Genomic DNA, 10,640 nt, shown 5'->3' with positions numbered 1-10,640 from the left:
GGCTTGATATGGCAAATGCTCTGCCCAAGACCACAAGAAATCGCAGAGTTGTGGACACAGCTCAGCACATCACAGAAACCAGCCTCCCCTCTATGGACTCTTGTCTATACTTCTTGCTGCCTTGGTAAAGCAACCAGCATAATCAAAGACCCCACCCACCTGGGACATCCTCTCTTCTCTCCTCTCCCATCAAGCAGAAGATACAAAAACATGAACCACCAGGCTCAATATCATCATGGTTAATCAACCAGATTCAAAATCTTGTTCCTGCTTCCCACCCACCCCCACGGTCCCTTAATCTCAAGCCATAAGAAATAAGTATCCAACAACTCTTTAATAATTTGGCCTCAAATGCCTGCAACTGGGAAGTGCCATCCCAAAGGCTCCTTCTCCATTTTGAGCAGGCATGGAGCCATGTTCCAAGGAAGCTTTGAGAACATCCTTTCATCATTTCCTCTGGTAATTTTTTTTTTACAGTGATGGAGCTCAAAATAGTGTTTTGGAAGTCTGGCCTTAGATGTGACCTGCCCAACAGTCACCAAGTGACTCAATGCCCCAGATTTTGGCTTGCGAGAGGACACTTGTCATCTGTTTGCTTATCTTGCCACTGGATTTAGATGATTATGGAGAGACAGCATTGGTGGCATCTCCCCAGTGCTTTGAGATGCTGTGACTCAGAAGCATGCCGGTACACCATGGATTTTATGCAGGTTTTGAGGTCTTTGATCTCCAAACACTTTTCCTCAGGTAGGCAAAAGCAGAGCTAAATCACTGAATTCTTAATTCTACCTCTTCCATTATTGTCATTTTAGCATTCTTTTTGCACCACCTCAATGACACTAAAATCTTTGCACCATCAGAGGAAGGTTTTTTACCCAGAGAGTGGTTGGGGCATGGAATGCACTGCCTGGGGTGGTGGAGGCGGAGGCAGGTACATTGGTCAAATTCAAGAGATTACTAGATAAGCATATGGAGGAATTTAAAATGGAGGGATATGTGGGAGGAAGGGGTTAGATATTCTTAGGCGAGGTTTAAAGGTCGGCACAACATTGTGGGCTGAAGGGCCTGTATTGTGCTGTACTGTTCGATAATCCCGTTGCCTTGCACTCACTGTATTATCACCATGTTCACTCTGTGAGCTCCACACGAACAAGGAACGTCATTGTACCCCTATGCACATGACAAATCTTGTGTTCCCCACAATCTATTGATCTAGTCATTCTCTCTTCTCTCCTCCTCCATCAGGTACCACCAGACTTAAGGACAGCTTCTACCCCACTGTGCTAAGACTATTGAACGGTTCCCTTATACAATGAGATGGACTCTGACCTCACGATCTACCTTGTTGTGACCTTGCACCTTATTGCACTGCACTTTCTCTGTAGCCGTGACACTTTACTCTGAACTGTTATTGTTTTTACCCCTACTACATCAATGCACTCTGTACTAACTCAATGTAGCTGCACTGTGTAATGAATTGACCTGTACGATTGGTTTGTAAAACAAGTTTTTCACTGTACCTCTGTACAAGTGACAATAATAAACCAATATTGCACAGAGAGGGCGGGTTTTTGTGGGTACATGAAACCAGGCTGCATCACCGCACTCAGAGCACCATGTTGTGTGCCACACAGGACGATGCCCTGCACCTCGACAATAAACAAGTGGCCACAAATTGATCTAAATACCATTCCCCCCCCCCCCCCCGGTCAAGCATTGCGTCTTCCAGTTCTTCATCCGCGCTCTGTTTGATGGAGGGGGAGGGGGAAATCCCAAGATCGAAACAAACGCAGGACGACCAGGGTGCGGCCGTTTCCCGCCGCCGCCACCGACTGACTGACGGTAGCGCGCTCCCGCCCACCCCAACCGACACATCCGGGCAACCGAGCACCACCCGCGCCCACCAGCCCACGTGAGCGGTGCGAGTCGCCGGCTGGCACCGGAGGTGCGCGGGGTCCTATCGCCCGCCTCGCCTCGCCGTGTAGAGCCCCTCTCCGCGGGGGCGGGTCCGGAGGGGAGGGGGGAAGAATGCATTTATTTTTCTCCAAAAAGGCGAGGTATATCCGACCCCGGCAACTCACCTACATCTCGCCTACGTCCCCCTCAAGTTCGCCTCTCCGCCGGCCGAGCCAGGTCGGGAGGCGCGCAGGCGTAGTTAGCAGCGCTTCTTGCCGTTATTGCAGAATGGAGAAAAACCTGCTCATCTGGAATTTAAAAACCGAAATAATGCGCAGGTTGGGCAGCAGTTGTGATCAAAGAAACAGAATTCAGAGTTTCGGGGTGGAGACTCTTCGTCAGAATCGGAAGAGAGAGAAAAAAAAGGAAAAGGTAATTTGTTACAGAGTGGGTGGGCAAAGTGAAGAGCTGGGGTAGTTGGTCGTATGGAAAATGACGTGGAGAATTGGTCACAAGGTACAGTGAAAAACTTTTGTATACCATCCATAACGATCCTTTCGCAACATCAGTATATTGCGGTAGTACAAGGCTCTTAGATAAGGTTATTGTTGTCCCTTGTACAGTGAAAAGCATTGTTTTTGCATACCATCCGTACAGATCATTTCACCACATCAGTACATATAGATAGTACAAGGCTATTAGATACGCACATGAATGTGCAGAGAATGGCGGAATGTGAACATTGTGTAGTTTAGTTAGGCATTTAATTACTAGTTTAATTAATTCATCATAACATTGTGTGCCAATGGCCTGTTCCTGTGCTGTACTGTTCTATGTACAAGGGAAAAGCAATAACAGAATATAGTGTTACAGTTACAGAGAAAGTGCAGTGCAGACCATAAGATGTAGGAGCAGAATTGGGCCATTCGTCCCATCGAGTCTGCTCTGCCATTCAATCATGGCTGATCAAGATTCCATCTTATTGTACAATTTACGTCGTCAAGGCCTTGCACCTTATTGTCTGTCTGCACTTCACCTTCTCTGCAGTTAGATGGTGATTACACTTCTTTGTCTGTGTTGGGCATTGCTAATAGTCAGGCTGTGCTAATGGAGAGAGAAAAACTGAGCCAAAAAATCACTGATGAATGACTTATAGCAGAAATGGGCAGCTCTGATGCAGGCAGAGGAAATTAGTTAAGGTCAGGCAGCACCTATGGAGGGAAATGGACATTGGATGTTTTGGATCGAGATCCTTCATCAGGAGTGAGAGTGCAAAGAAGAGATAACCAGTGGTGGGACAGGGAGTGAGGCAAGAGCTGGCAAGATGGAGGAGGGAAGGGTGGAGATAATGACACAATAGAGGCTGGGAGGTGATAGGTGGAGACTGCAAATAATGGAATCTGATAGAAAAGGAAAGTGGAACATGGAACCAAATAAGGGAGGCGTGGTGGGAACAGGAGGTGGAGGGGACTCAGTGAGAAGATGGAGTTGGTGGGAAACAGAAAGAAACTGGATGACGGGGGATGGGGGTGGCTTGGAAAAGGTGTGTGTGTGTGTGTATGTATGTATGTATGAGGGCTTGGGTAGATCAGAAGAGAAAAAGGGATGGGGTAGCTGGTTACCTGAAACTGGAGAATTCAGTCTTCTACCCAGGCAGAATATGAGGTGTTATTCTTCTAGGTTACATTTGGCCTCAACCCTAGCAGTGGAGGAGACCAAGGATAGATGGGTCAGTGTGGGAAGGGGAGTTGAAATGACTTGCACCTGGGAGATCCAGGAGGCTATGGCAGACAGAGCACAGGTGCTTGGCAAAGTGATCACCTAGTCTGCATTTGGTGTCACCAGTGTAGAGGAGCCCTTATCAAGGATATTGAATGTAATAGGCAAGGTTGGAGGAGATGCATGTGAATCTCTGCCAAACCTGGAAGGGCTGTTTAGGTCCCTGGAAGGAGGTGCTGGGGACGGGAAGGGGTGGGTGAATCAGAGTGTTATGCAGAGAGTGGCCCCTGTGGAAATCAGAAGGGGGTGTAGAGGGGAAGATCTGAGTGGTGGTGGGATCATGTTGTAGCTGGTGGAAATGTTGAAGAATGACGTGCTGGATGTACAGTATAGGCTGGTGGGTTGAAAGGCAAGGAGCAAGGGAACTCCATCCCAATTCTGTCTGGCATGAGGTGAGATGAGAACAGAAGTTCTGGAGGAGAGGCGGCTGAGGGCTCCATCAACCATGGTAGGGAGGGGGAAGCCCCGTTTCCTGAAAAAGGAGGACATCTCGGATGTCCTGGAGTGGAAGGCCTCATCTTGAAACAGAAGCAGCAGATACGGAATGAGTTACCTGAAGTTAGAGAATTCGATCTTGAGTCTGGAAGGCTGTAGTGTGCCCTGATGGAAGATGAGCTTTTGTTCCTCAAGCTTATGTTGGGTCCAATTGTGACAGTGCAGGAGACCCAGAAGACAGGTCAGAGTTGGAAGGGAGATGGAGAACTGAGGTGGCAGGCGACAGGAAGTTCAGAGTCACTGTGAAAATCAATCCCCAATATGCACCGGCAACCCACATAGTGAAAACCCATACTAGGTTGGAAGAGTCAGGGACTTAATATTTGATAAAATCATCTGAATCTGCCAGGAGACTTTGGTGAGTTCAACATACAGATAGTGGCTATACAGGGGTTAATCAACATATAGACGCAGTGTTAAATCACCCTTGAGACAGGAGGAGAGTAAATTTCCCTTGAGACAGTGGGGAGGGGGAATTACCCTTGAGACTGGGCATGGGGAGCAAATGCCATCTAGACTGGGTGTGGGGGGGGGGGGGGGAATGCCATCTAGACTGGGGAGAGGGGGCAAATCTCCCTGTAAACTGGGGGAGAGGGGCAACTTGTCTCGACTGTGGGAGGGGGCAAATCTCCCTCCAGAGTTGGGGGATTCTCCCTCTAGACTGGGGAAAGGGTGCAAATGTTTCTCCAGACTGGGGTAGGGCCCAAATCGTTATCTGGACAAGAGGTGGGGAGCAAATCTCCCTCGAGACTGTGGGAGAGGGGGCAAATCATGTGTCTTAAAAGTATAAATACTTGATGCAAACCATGTATTGACATTAAACAATAGCTCTTGTATGTTTACTGTCACACTTTTAATCTGCCATAGTCAATTCTTGCCTCAAACCTTTACTTTATTTAGATTTAAGATTCTGGTTTCAGATTGAGCAGCCTTTATATAACATAATATTATGTTCCTCAAAGGCATCTTAACTATTATTTTAGTAATTAACCCTTTCTCATTGCACACAGGGTGTCCAATCAATCTATAGGTGGATTGAATCGCTGAACAATATTCAAGAAGCTCATCGCCATCTAAGATAAAGCAGCCCGATTGATTAGTGCCTCTTGCACTAATATTCATTCCCTCCACCAGGCCCAAGTGCACAAGTGCATGTGTGCACAGGTGCAATGAAAAACTTACTTGCAGCAACATCACAGGCATATTGCATCATATAAGCAGCATTCACAAGACAAACATAAATTAAACATGAATTATACACAGTTTTTACAAGAAAGTACACAATTACAAGAACACAATTAGAACAAAAAAAATTACAGTCCATTTTAGTGCAAAGTGATTAAAGTAGTCATAGTAAACTGTAGTGATTAGGGTTGTGCTGGTTACATAATTGCTGCAGTGTGTACCATTCATAAAATATACTGGTAAATTGGTTTATTATTGTCACCTGTACCAAGTTACAGTGAAAAACTTTGTTTTGGATGCCATCCATACAGATCATTGCATCAGTACATCGAGGCAGTACAAGGTAAAACAATAACAGAATGCAGAATAAAATGTTACAGTTACAGAGAAAGTGCAGGCAGACAATAAGATGCAAGGCCATAACGAGGTAGATTGAGAGGTCAAGAGTCCATTTTATCATACCAGAGGACCGTTCAGTAGTCTTATAACAGCGGGATAGAAGCTGTCCTTGGGCCTGGTGGTACATGCTTTCAGTAATATTCATTCCCTCCACCAAAGTCAAAGTTGCGTTTATTGTCATATGCACAAGTACATGTGCATTTCTGGCATGCTGCTGGTGTCTTCCACAGAGAAGACTTCTGCTCGATGGGAAGGGGGAAAAGAGAGAATGACCGGGGTGGATGGGGCGTTTGATTATGTTGGCTGCTTTACTGAGGCAGCGAGAAGTGTAGACAAGGTCCATGGTGTGGAAGCTGGTTTCCATTTTGTGCTGAGCTGTGTCCACAACTCTCTGTAGTTTCTTGCAGTCTCGGGCAGAGCATTTGCCGTACCAAGCTATTGATGCATCTGGATAGTGTGCTTTCTGTTGTTCCTCTCTAAAACTTGATGAGGGTCAACGGGGTCATGCCAAATCTCTTTAGCCTCCTGAGGAAGTAGAGGTGCTGGTGAGGAATGGAGTGACATTTGCGATTTGCCAGTCCTCCGGAACTATTTCTGAATCTAGTGATTCTTGAAAGATCACTACTAATGCCTCCACAATCTCTTCAGCTACCTTTTTCAGAACCCTGGGGTGTAGTCCATCTGGTCCAGGTGACTTATCTACTGTCAGACCTTCTAGCTTCCCAAGCACCTCTCCTTAGTAATCTCACCTCACTTGCATCTGCCCCCTGACTTTCTCGAATTTCTGGCATGTTGCTGGTGTCTTCCACAGAGAAGACTGACGCAAAATACTTATTCAGTTCGTCTGCCATTTTTGTTCCCCATTACTACCTCTCTAATGTCATTATCCAGCAGTTCGATGTCCACTCTTGCCTCTCTTTTACTCTTTATATGTCTGAAAAAACTTTTGGTATCCTCTTTTATATTATTGGCTAGCTTGCCTTCATATTTCATCTTTTCTCCCTTATTGCTCTTCTAGTTGCTTTCTGTTCGTTTGTAAAAAATTCCCAATCCTCCAGCTTCCCACTAATTTTTGCAATATTGTATGCCCTCTCTTTTGCATTTCTGCTGTCTTTAACTTCCCTTATCAGCCACGGTTACCTCAGCCTCCCTTTAGAATGTTGCTCCTTCTTTGGGATGACTGATCTTGCATCTTCCAAATTACTCCCACAAACTTCTGCCATTGCTGCTCTACCGACATCCATGCTAGGGTCCCCTTCCAATCAACTTTGGCCAGCTCCTCTCTCATTGCCTCTGTAATTACCTTTATTCAACCGTAATACTGATACATCCGATTTTGGCTTCTCCATCTCAAATTGTAAGGTGAATATCATATTATGATCACTGCCTCCTAAGGGTTCCTTTACCTTAAGCTCCCTGATCAGACCTGGTTCATTGCACAACACCAAATCCAGAATTGCCTTTTCCCTACTGGGCTCGATCACAAGCTGTTCTAAAAAGCCATCTCAGAGGCATTCTACAAATTTCTTCTCCCAGGATTCAGTATCAACCTGATTTTTCCCAGTCTACCTCCATACTGAAATCCACCATGACCACCATAACATTGCCCTTTTTACATGCCTTTTCTATCTCCTGTTGTAATTCTGGCTGCTATTCAGAGGCCTGTATATAACTTCCATCAGGGTCTTTTTAGCATTGCAGTTTCTTAACTCTACCCACAAGGATTCTACATCTTCTGATCCTATGTCACTTTTTGCTAAGGCTTTGATTTCATTTTTTACCACAGAATCACCCCACCCCCGCTGCCCACCTGCCTGTCTTTTCGATCGAACGTGTATCTTTGGATGTTTAGCTCCCAGTTGTGATCTTCCTTCAACCATGACTCTGTGATGCCCACAACGTCATACCTGCCAATTTCTAACTGTGCTATCAGCTCACCTACCTTATTTTGTATACTGCATGTATTCAAATATAACATCTTCAGTCCTATATTCATTACCCTTCTTCTCAAATTTGTCTCCATGTTGCCTGAAGTTAAATTCTTATCCCTTTCTGAACTTTCTGTTGAGTCATCAATGGGCCAAATTTGCAGTTGATACAAAGATAGGTGGAGTCACAGGTAGTGTTGAAGAAGCAGGGAGTCTGCAGGACTTGAACAGGTTGGGAGAAAGGGCAAAGTAGTGACAGATGGAATACAGTGTAGGGAAGTGTATGGTCATTCACTTTAGTAGAAGGAATAAAGGCATAGACTATTTTCTAAACGGGTAGTGAATTCAGAAATCGGAAGTACAAGGGGACTTGGGAGTCCTAGTACAGGACTCCCTGAAGGTTAACTTGCAGGTTGAATCGGTAGTAAGGAAGGCAAATGCAATGTTAGCATTCATTTCGAGAGGACTAGAATATAAAAGCAACAATGTAATACCGAGGCTTTATAAAGTGTTGGTCAGACCACATTTGGAGTATTGTGAGCAGTTTTGGGCCGCATATCTAAGGAAGGATGTGCTGGCATAGGAGAGGATCCAGAGGAGGTTTATGAGAATGATCCCGAGAATGAAAGGGTTAATGTATGAGGAATGTTTGATGGCTCTGGGTCTGTACTCAAGTTTAGAACGATGAGGGGGGGGGGATCTCATTGAAACCTACCGAATATTGAAAGGCCTGGATAGAGTGGACGTGGAGAGGATGTTTCCAGTAGTGGGAGAGTCTAGGACCAGAGGGCACAGCCTCAGAATAGAAGGATGTCCCTTTAGAACAGAGATGAGGAGGAATTTCTTAAGCCAGAGGGTGGTGAATCTGTGGAATTCATTGCCATAGATGGCTATGGAGGCCAAGTCATTGGGTGTATTTAAAGCAGATGTTTATAGGTTCTTGATTAATAAGGGTGTCCAAGGTTATGGGGAGAAGGCCGGAGAATGGGGTTGAGAGGGAAAAATAAATCCACCATGATCAAATGGCGGAGCAGACTTGATGGACTGAGTGGCCTAATTCTGCTCCTATGTCTTATGGACAGAGGCTAAGTTGATCTTAAAAATCAGGTAAATCACCTTATAGTGAACAAATCACCATATACATCAGCTCAAACATCATTGGGTAGTAATCCTGGAATTTATAGACACGGAGAGTGATACTGCGTAACTGTATATTTGCACTAATATAGATGGTGGTTATTATTTTTTCTAATTTCCCCCAGGAGAAGGGCATTTCTGGCATGGCTGGCATTAATTACTCATTTAGCTTAATACAACTTTGTACGTCAATTCAGAGTCAACCATCTTGGAGGGAGAATGGAGTGATATATGGGCCAGTGAGGTAGTCAGAGGGTTAAAACAATAAAGAAGATCTTTACAGTCTTGATAAGAGTCTGCAGACAATTATACCAGCGATATGCTTCAAGAATGATAGGCGAGTTAGCTATGTTGACTGATAGTGGTTTCAAATGAACCCGGAAGTTTTGAGCCACCTCAAAGATTATGTTTCAGTTAAGACTGTGGAATAGACATCTTATCTTGAGAATACTGCAACTCGTAAAGACAGACACTATGTGACTGTCGTGCAGTGTGTTTGGTGGATCAACCAGGGGGTTTTGAAAGGAAGACATAAGTCATGTAACAGGACAAGAACTGGGGACTAACACTCCCAGGATGTATTGAGTCCGTGACTCAGAGAACAAAGGACAGGCACGTGCAAGACTGATCACCTTGTGCCTTCATAGGTGGTGTACAGTGTAAATGGTGAATACATGTACCTTGTTATTTATTGTGCAAATAAAATACTAAAAGATTCTTTCCACAAGTTCTCTAATGTGATTTATTCGTAGGGGGTGAAGAATTGAACTGGCACAACAAAGTGGCACAATACCAGAGGAGATGAGGGTTGCAGGTTTCCTTCTCAGTAGGACAATACTGATAAATAATATCAAATAAAATATTTCTCTTTATTTAAATGTCATCTCCGTGGCATTCCTTAAAGTTAAACTAGCGTAAATAGAATCCTTGGGAAGTCTGTTTTAATCTACTTTAATTTTTTTTTGCCACCAGGAAGTGTTATGGTGACAAGAAACTGCAGGTGCTGGACTCTGGAGCAGTAAACAAACCGCTTAAGGAACTCAGCAGGTCAGACGGCATCTGTGGAGGGAAATGGACAGTTGATGTTTCGGGTGGAGATCCTTCATCTGGACTGGATATAGAACATCAGGACAGCCTATGATTGATATTTAATGTGCTAATATCAGTTGTGTCCCAGTGGCAGAATCCTCAAATGATTGTGAGTTTATAATCTCCAAAGGTTTGAGCATAAAAATTGTAATAAACTCTGTTATAGTAATATGGAGAGGGGGACTGAGCATGAGGCATCTTTTATTTTTCTCCTCCTGACACCCCCTGCAGGTTAACAATGGTAAGCCAGCACTACAGCAACCCAGGTTAGACAAACAGCAAATGCACAATCCAATGTACTGTACTTCCTCTTAGATTAAACTTCCCTTAACAAGAATATACAGGTTGTCACTACTCATGAACAGAGCATAACAGTTACTAACTCCTGGACTGAATTGGACTGTTTAACCCCAGAAGAGACTTAAGGAATTATTCTGCCCAGTTATAGAACTTGTTGCTAACTAACAAAACACAGTCAGGTATATCTAATTTATTGGTCAAATGTCTCTAGCGCCTTCTGTTGTTGTATGGGGTATCTTTCTTTAGGAGTAATGGATGCTCCTGAGGCCAAACAATCATTAGTGTGTGGAACAGGTTCTGCTATAGAGCAGGGGCAAATTCTTCTGTGACTCTCTTTTGATTTGGAAGAACATTTGCTAGGAGCATTGGTAAGAGGTAGTCTATGTGAATGTGACATATCTATTTTACACTTTTCCTCTATGGATCCAAGGT

At 44.5% G+C, this 10,640-nt stretch overlaps 1 long non-coding RNA gene across 1 annotated transcript; it reads left to right on the top strand.

Moving 5' to 3' along the window:
• The first annotated feature begins 2,179 nt into the window (after positions 1 to 2,179).
• Positions 2,180 to 10,083, top strand: LOC127577770 (uncharacterized). Its single transcript, XR_007957436.1, has 2 exons — positions 2,180 to 2,328; positions 9,792 to 10,083. It is a non-coding gene; the product is annotated as an uncharacterized LOC127577770 (long non-coding RNA).
• Positions 10,084 to 10,640: the final 557 nt, after the last annotated feature.

This window comes from Pristis pectinata, chromosome 14 (genome assembly GCF_009764475.1).
Source record: "Pristis pectinata isolate sPriPec2 chromosome 14, sPriPec2.1.pri, whole genome shotgun sequence".
Classification (NCBI taxonomy): Eukaryota; Metazoa; Chordata; class Chondrichthyes; order Rhinopristiformes; family Pristidae; genus Pristis; species Pristis pectinata.
Note: the sequence above shows the minus strand (reverse complement) of the source record. Positions and strands in the feature narration are given on the sequence as shown.